Genomic DNA, 8,922 nt, shown 5'->3' on the forward strand with positions numbered 1-8,922 from the left:
ACATTGATTGATTTGTGAATATTGAACCAGCCATGTAACCAAGGAATGAATCCCACTTGATCATGGTGGATAATTCTTTTTATGTGCTGTTAAATTCGATTTGCAAGTATCTTGTTGAGGATTTTTGCATCTGTATTCATCAAGGATATTGGCCTGTAGTTCTCTTTTTTTGCTGGGTCTCTGGCTTGGGAATCAAAGTGATGCTGCGTTCGTAGAATGAGTCCAGACGTTTTCCTTCCATTTCTGTTTTTTGGAATAGCTTGAGAAGAATGGGTATTAACTCTGATTTAAATGTCTTGGTTGAATTCCCCAGGGAAGCCATTTGGCCCAGGGCTCTTATTTGTTGGGGGATTTTTGATAACTGATTCGATTTCTTCACTAGTTATAGGTCTGTTCAGATTTTCTCTCTCTTCCCATGTGAATTTTGGTAGTGCATGTGTGTTTAGGAATTTGTCCATTTTTTCTAAATTGTCCACTTTGTTGGCATATAATTTTTCATAGTATTCCCTGATGATTGCCTGTATTTCTGAGGGGTTGGTTGTAATAAATCCATTTTCATTCATGATTTTGTCTATTTGAGTGCTCTCTCTTTTCTTTTTGAGAAGCCTGGCTAGAGGTTTGTCGATTTTGTTTATTTTTTTCAAAAAAACAAATCTTGGTTTCATTGATCTGTTCAACTGGTTTTTTGGATTCTATATTCTTTTGTTTATTTCTGCCCTGATTTGTATTATTTCTCTTCTTCTGCTGGGTTTGGGGTGCTCTTGTTGCTCTCCTTCGAGTTCCTTTAGGTGTGCTCTTAGATTCTGTATTTGTGCTTTTTCTAGTTTCTTGAAATATGCTTGGAGTGCAATGTACTTTCCTTTTAGGACTGCCTTTGCCATATCCCAAAGAGTTTGGATAGTTGTATTTTCATTTGTTTCCATATATTTTTTTATTTTTTCTCTAATTGCCTGATTGGCCCATTTATTCTTTAGTAGGGTGTTCTAAACCTCCATGTTTTTGGAGGTTTTCCAGACTTTTTCCTGTGATTTCAAGTTTCATAGCATTGTGATCTGAAAATGTGCATGGTACGATCTCATTCTTTTCTGTTTTTTGAGGACTGCTTTATGACTCACTATGTGACCTATCTGGGAGAATGTGCCATGCGCACCTGAGAAGAAAGTGAATTCCATAGTCTCAGGATGTAATCGAGTTCTAAATATATCTGTCAGATCCATCTGGTCCAGTGTGTCATTCAAGTCCATTGTTTCTTTGGTGATTTTCTGTCTAGTTGATCTGTCCATTGCTGTAAGTGGAGTATTAAAGTCCCCTGCTATGAGCACATTCTTATCCATAAAATGGTTTCTGTTTATGATTAATTGTTTTATGTATTTGGGTGCTCCCATATTCGGTGCGTAGACATAATTGTTATCTCTTCTTGATGGATAGACCTTGTAATTATTATATAATGCCCTTCATCCCTTGTTACTGCCTTTTTTAAAAAGCAGTAGTTTTCCCTTGACTCGAGATTTAGATGACTTGGGTCCATTTTTAAGAGTTGGCTATTGCAGGGGTGCCTGAGTGGCTCAGTCGGTTAAGTGTCCGACTTCATCTCAGGTCTTGATCTCACGGTTCATGGGTTCGAGCCCCGCGTCGGACTCTGTGCTGACAGCCAGCTCAGAGCCTGGAGCCTGTTTCAGATTCTGTGTCTCCGTCTCTCTCTTACCCTCCCCTGCTCATATTATCTCTCTCTCTCTCTCTCTCTCTCTCTCTCTCTCTCTCTCCCTCTCTCAGAAATAAATATTTTTTAAAAAAGAGTTGGCTATTGCAGTGCCTGGCTGGCTCAATCGGTAGAGTATACAACTCTTGATCTCAAGGTTGTTAATGTTGAGCCTCACATTGGGTGTAAAGATCTTTTTTTTTATTTTTTAATCTATTTTTGAGAGAGCGCATGAGCGAGGAAAGGATAGAGAGCAAGGGAGACAGAATCCGAAGCAGGGTCCAGGCTCTGCACAGAGCCTGATGTGGGGCTTGAACTCATGAACTGTTAAGTTCATGACCTGAGCCAAAGTTGGATGCTTAAGCACCTGAGCCACCCAGGCGCCCCAAGGGTGTAGAGATCATTTAAAATCTTTTTTTAAAAAGTTGGCAATAAGCATCAAAAGGCTTTAGCAGTTGTTACAGCGAATTTCTTGGCAACTACGAGTCTATATGGACTTCGTTTTTCTTTTTTTTTATCCCTCCAGTTGTATCAGGATAATCCCCAGTTTATGCTTTCTGTGCATTCTGTAGTTTATTTTGCACTGTCATGAGGGCCTGGGGGAAGGTATGTCAGTTTATTATTGGTGTGATGAGGGGCCCCTAGGTGGCTCGGTTGAGCATCCGACATCAGCTCAGGTCATGATCTCGCAGTCTGTGGATTCGAGCCCGGTGTCGGGCTCTGTGCTGACAGCTAAGAGCCTGGCCCCCTCACTCTCTTTCTCTCTCAAAATAAAGACATAAAAAAAATTAATATTAGTGTGATGAATTATGAGGCTGTAGTGATAACCTCCTAATTCATTTTTCTGATTGTGGCTACTTCTCACAAGCACCAGGTGTGTCTCTGACCCATCTCTCTTTTTTTTTTTTTCCATTTACTGATTTTGAGGGAGTAACTTTCCATTCACACCTTCTCCAGGCCCCTCACAACTATCATCATTTTATGATTTTGACTATCTTGTATAAGTGGTATCCTACAGTATCTTTCTGTGACTTACTTCACTTAATGTACACAATTTTCATCCACAATGTACCATATTGTAGAATTCCCTCCTCAGAAGCTAATACTTCATTGTATTTATATGCCATATTTTGCTTATCCATTCATCTGTTAATGGACATGGGTTTCTTCCACATTTTACTGTTGTCAGGCTGCTATGAACATGGGTGTACAAATATGTCTCTGAGACCCTGCTTTCAATTCTTTTGGACATAGACTCTGGAGTGGTATTGCTGGATCATATGGTAATGTTTTTAAATTTTTGAAGAACCTCCATACTATTCCAACAGCAGTACCATATTACATTTGCACCAACTGCACAAGGGTTCCAGTTTCTCTACTATCTTTTGCCTATTTGATAGTAGCCATCCTAATGGGTGTGAGGTGGCATCAACAACTTTTCTAGGAAAAGATCATGCCACTTACTGCCTTGTGTGTCTATGTCTAGGATAGTTCTGGCACGTAATAGGCATTCATAATTTGTTGCCTGATGCTTTTATGTCCTCACCTGAATTATAAATATTTAGAGCAGGGACCACTGCTAACCAGTCCAGTACAGTGCTAGATCTTTTCTAAAGACTCCATAATCCTGGGGTACATACTCTTCCCAACTTGAATACAATACAAATGAGCATAGGGACAAGACCATTACTAAACTGCTAAAGGAACATAAGATAGATTTTATTTAAGGTGTGGGGGTTTTTTTCTGTTTATAAGTGCAACTGAGAATTCAGACTTTATGGGGTGCCTGGGGTGGCTCAGTCAGGTAAGCGTTTGACTTGGGCTCAGGTCATGATGTCACAGTTTGTGAGTTCAAGCCCCAGTCAGGCTCTGTGTTGACAGCTTAGAGCCTGGAGCCTGCTTCAGATTCTCTGTCTCTTTCTCTCTCTCCCCCCCTCCCCACTCGTTCTCTCTCTAATATACATAAAAGTATTAATAATTCAGACTATAAAAAATAAGGGCACCTGGCTGCCTCAGGCAGTAGTGTGTGTAACTTGACCTCAGATGTGAGTTTGAGCCCCACGTTGAGTATAGAGATTAAAATAAAAAATCTTTAAAAATATGCAGAAGACAGGGGCACCTGCGTGGCTCAGTCAGTTGAGCATCTGACTTTGGCTCAGGTCATGATCTCACGGTTCATGGGTTCGAGCCCCACGTTGGGCTCTGTGCTGACAGCTAGCTCAGAGGCTGTAACATTTCAGATTCTGTGTCTTCCCTCTCTCTCTGACCCCTGCTCACGCCGTCTCTCTCGGAAACAAAAGACATTTTTTAAAAATTCAGAAGATAGTAAGTCTTTGAAATTATGAGATACTTTTTTTTTTATGAATGTTTATTTCTTGGGAGAGAGACAGAGCATGAGCAGGGGAGGGGCAGGGAGAGAGGGAGACACAGAATCAGAAGCAGACTCCAGGCTCTGAGCTGTCAGCACAGAGCCTGACATGGGACTCAAACCCACGAACCGTGGGATCATGACCTGAGGCCGAGTCAGATGCTTAACCCACTGAGCCACCCAGGCGCCCTGAGATACTTTTTATTCTGGGTTTTGAAATCTAGAGATACCGCTATTATAACCAGATATTTGCATTTATACCCACATATGCTTATTCTTACATACATAGTTGTAGAAGTTTATGTGTGCTATTGTGCAGCCTTTATAAAAAAATTTTTGTTTTTATTTTTTTAATGTTTTTTATTTATTTCTGAGAGAGAGAGAGAGACAGAGTGAGCAAGGGAGGGTCAGAGAGAGAGGGAGACACAATATGAAACAGGCTCCAATCTCTGAGCTGGTAGTCAGCACAGAACCCGACGTGGAGCTCGAGCCCACAAACCGTGAGATCATGACCTAAGCTGAAGTTGGACACTTAACCAACTGAGCCACCCAGGTGCCCCAGCCTTTTTTTTTTTTTTTAATCGAGTATCAAATACTATCAAGGGATATATGCATCTTTTTAATAACTAATGTTTTATTCTGTTATACCATGATTCATTTGAAGTTTAGAGTGGGAGCTTATTTACAACCATCCTGGGCCTTCATTACTATACAGTCTTCTTTTTTTTTTAATCATGGTTTAAAAAAAACCAGGAACGTTTTTTATTTTATTGAACATTTCACCATTAAGACATAAGGCTAAAATGGGGCTGGGGTGCCAGGTGTGCTCGTCAGTTAAGCATGTGGACTCACGTCCCAGGAGAGCCCTCTTGGGATTCCCTGCCGCTTCCCTGCTCAAAAGAAACTGAACTACGACTTAATGTAGAATAAAAGGGGTTAAGGCATTTATAGGCCAGGGAAAACCGGTCCTTGGCTTCTTACTACAAAGACTTCCCATGGACTGAAGGCTGCATAACATTCCATCAGAGCAGAGAAATGGCTGGCAGTGGGAGCAGTCTGCAGCGGGGCTGTTGGCTGCCGTTCAGGTCCGGGACGAAAGGCTGGGAAGAAGTCAGGTTAGTACATCCACCAACCACTTGCATTCCAGGTTCTAGGAAGCTGAGGATACTATATACTCTCCTGATTCCTAGATCTCCATCTCAATTTAGGATTAATTTTACTAACTAAATCAAATGGATTTCTGCACTGGATTTGAACTGCACCTCTAATAGTCTCATTGAAGTGTCTGTCCTCGTCATTGGCAAGTTGTTGTTAGTGTTTGCTCTACTAAGAGCACTTTCCATTCATTCACCATCACCACCACCATCCAGACATAGGAGACGGTCCCTTGAAGGATATCCAGAAGATACAAAGGAAATACTCTGGGCCCATCAAACTTCCTCAGCCACAATGGTGAACCCCCACTGTGAGCTGGGAATGGTATTTGAACTATATATACGGTTTAAAAAAAATTATTTATTTCCGAGAGAGAGCGTGAGCAAGGGAGGGTCAGAGAGAGAGGGAGACACAGAATCTGAAACAGCCTCCATCCTCTGAGCTGGCTGTCAGCACAGAGCCCAACACGGGGCTCAAACCCACGAACCGTGAGATCATGACCTGAACCAAAGTCAGACACTTAACTGACTGAGCCATTCAGGTGCCAATTTTTTTCTTTAACTAAGCTCTATCCCCCAAATGGGGCTTGAACTCCCAACTCACAATCAAGAGTCAGATGTTCTATCTACTGAGGCAGCCAGGTGCCCCAGGAATTGAAATCTTAACCCCTTTGTGTGAGAAAAATGATGCAAGCCTTTGAATGATTCAGATTAAAATAAACCAGGATTTACTAGAGTCCCTGGGTGGCTCATTTGGTTCAGCACCCAACTCTTGATTTTGGCTCAGGCCAAGACCTCATGTTTCATGGTTTCAAGCCCCATATTGGGCTCTATGCTGACAGTGTGGAAACTGCTTGGGATTCTCTCTCTCTCTCTCTGTCTCTTTCTCTGTCTCTCTCTCTGCCTCTCCACCACCTCTCACACGCTTGCTCTCTCAAGCTTTAAAAATAAATAGGGATTTATCTATGATACTTTTCCATATTACCAGCATAATCAAGTAGTTAATACAAAGTCACAAATTCTAATCTTTTATGATTGGCTTTTAGGTGTCTGGTTCAACTACAGATTATATAAACACCTATTTTGGTTTTGTACTCCTCTCCTGCTCATGTCTCTTCCAGTCTCAGGTTGATAGTTTATCTTTCAGGTTCGTTGGATGAATCATACTCCACAGACCTGTAAAACAGCACTATCTCCTTCCTCCCAGAGATGTTTGCTCAGCAAGCAACAAAGCCAAACCTTTCCTCCCAGTTTAGACTATAGCTCTGAAAATGTAGCCAAAGATGTTCACCCTATGGGACTATGGCAGAAGAACTGTGTTCACTTCCTTGGGGCTTTGGATTGACATTTTTTTTTAATGTTTATTTTTGTTTTTTGGGTTTTTTTTAACTTTTTAAAAAATTTTAAACATTTATTTATTTTTGAGAGACAGAGCATGAGCAGGGAAGGGGCAGAGAGAGAGAGAGGAGACACAGGATCCAAAGCAGGCTCCTGGCTCTGAGCTGTCAGCACAGAGCCCGACGTGGGGCTCGAACTCACAAACCGTGAGATCATGACCTGAGCTGAAGTCAGCCACTTAACCGAATGAGCCACCCAGGTGCTCCAATGTTTATTTATTTTTGAGAGAGAGAGAGCGCATGAGTGGGGAGAGCAGGGTAAGAGGAAGACACAGAATATTAAGCAGGCTCCAGGCTCTGAGCTGTCAGCACAGAGCCCAACGCAGGGCTTGAACCCATGAACCATGAGATCATGACCTGAACTGAAGTCAGATGCTTAACCGACTGAGCCACCCAGGCACCCCCGAAAACTGGATGTTTTTTCAAGGTTTATTTATGTTTGAGAGAGTATGAGCTGGGGATGTGGGGGGGAGGGGGTAGAGAAGCCAAAGCACATTCCACACTGACAGGAGTGAGCCTGATGTGGGGCTCAAACTCACTAACTCTGAGATCATGACCTGAGCCAAAGTCAGTCACTCAACCAACTGAGCCATCCAGGTGCCCCTCACCATTTTTTTTCTTAAGCAGACTTTCAATGAATGCAATGGCCCTAAACATGAGTAACTCTCTTCTAGATTGTTTCCCATGGAGGGAACGTTTTTCTTATTTTTTTTCCTTACTTTTAGTAGATAGTAAAAGTATGTTGGTTTTTTCTTTTAAGTAAGCTCTATGCCAACATGCGGCCAAACTCACAACCCCAGGCCCCCAAGAACAAGAGTTGAAAGCTCTACCAACTGAGTCAGCCCAGCCGCCTATCTGTGCTTTAAAAAAATTTTTTTTAGATTTATTTATTTTTGAGAGAGTAAGACAGAGTGCTTGTGGGGGAGGGGCAGAGAGAGAAGGCAACACAGAATCTGAAGCAAGCTCCAGGCTCTGAGCAAGCGGTCAGCACAGAGCCTGACACAGGGATGAAACCCACCCAAAGTGGACACTTAACCCACTGAGCCACCCAGGCATCCTCAGTCTGTACTTTTAATATTCAAATTTTACCAGAGTAAAAAAGTAAATCTGGGGCGCCTGGGTGGCTTAGTTGGTTAAGCGACCGACTTTCGCTTGGGTCATGATCTCGCGGTTTGTGGGTTCGAGCCCNCTATCCCTCATCTTCCTTTCCCAAAAGTAAGAAATGACTCTTTGTATCTTTCTTTCAAATATAGTTTATGCATATTCAAACATCCAAATTTTTTTACACATACTGTATATACACTGTACATTGATTAGTATCGGATAAAAAATATATATGTTGAGGCTTGCCAATGATGATTGCAAGGATTAATGTATGGAAGGTAGTGCATCCAGGATAATGGAAGAGGAAATTCTTGGACCTTGAGGTCCCACCTTTCTGTATTATCTCTAGACAAGATGTTTCCTTCCTTAGCCGCAAAGAAGATTTCATATGTTGCCTGGGAACCATATTCATAATTTGCGACCGTGCGCAAAGATCTAGCTTCAGAAAGTATGTGTGTGTGTGTGCCTGAACCTGTCTGAATATAGATCAGTTAGTATCCGTCTGTGAGTTTGTCTTAGCTGATTGTTTCTATATTTATTGTATCTTTTTTTTCAGTTTATTTTGAGAGTGGGGAAGGGGCACAGAGAAAGGGAGAAAGAACCGCAAGCAGGTTCCCCGCACTCAGTGAGGAGCCCTAGGGACTTCAGGAGCTCATGACCTGAGCTGTAATCAAGAGTGAAATGCTTAACCAACTGAGCCACCCAGTCGCCCCTATTATTTCTGTCAGGGTCTTTGGATGTCACTGGGTGGATGTCACTGTTAATGTGACACAGTGTATCACATATTGTGTATGTGTGGGTGTGTGAATGCGCTGTCGTTATCTAGATGTTTCTGTTTGATGTCAGTGTATTTGAGGCAACGTTGTGGTCTGTAAGGTGAATTCTTGAGTCCTCAGCTCCCCCATTCACTGCATGCCAACATTCTTGAAAGACGGGCGGGTGTCCCGCACCGGCTCGGCCCAACTCCAGTCTCCCAGAGAGAATGCGACAAGATTTCCCGACTTCCTGTATACCCAGCGTCTGCCAGGTATGCAGAAGAGGTCGTTGCGCATCCACACGTGTGTAGCCTGGGATACGAAGAGGACATTGGGGGTCTCTCGTTCTCTCTAGCGCCCTCTAGTGGCTTTAGAGGGTAGCGCAGAGAGAACGAGGGGGCGGAGCCGACGGCGGCGGAAGTGAAGTCACTTCCGGGCTGGGGTG

Source organism: Crocuta crocuta, unplaced genomic scaffold, assembly GCF_008692635.1.
Source record: "Crocuta crocuta isolate KB4526 unplaced genomic scaffold, BGI_CrCroc_1.0 scaffold64, whole genome shotgun sequence".
NCBI lineage: Eukaryota > Metazoa > Chordata > Mammalia > Carnivora > Hyaenidae > Crocuta > Crocuta crocuta.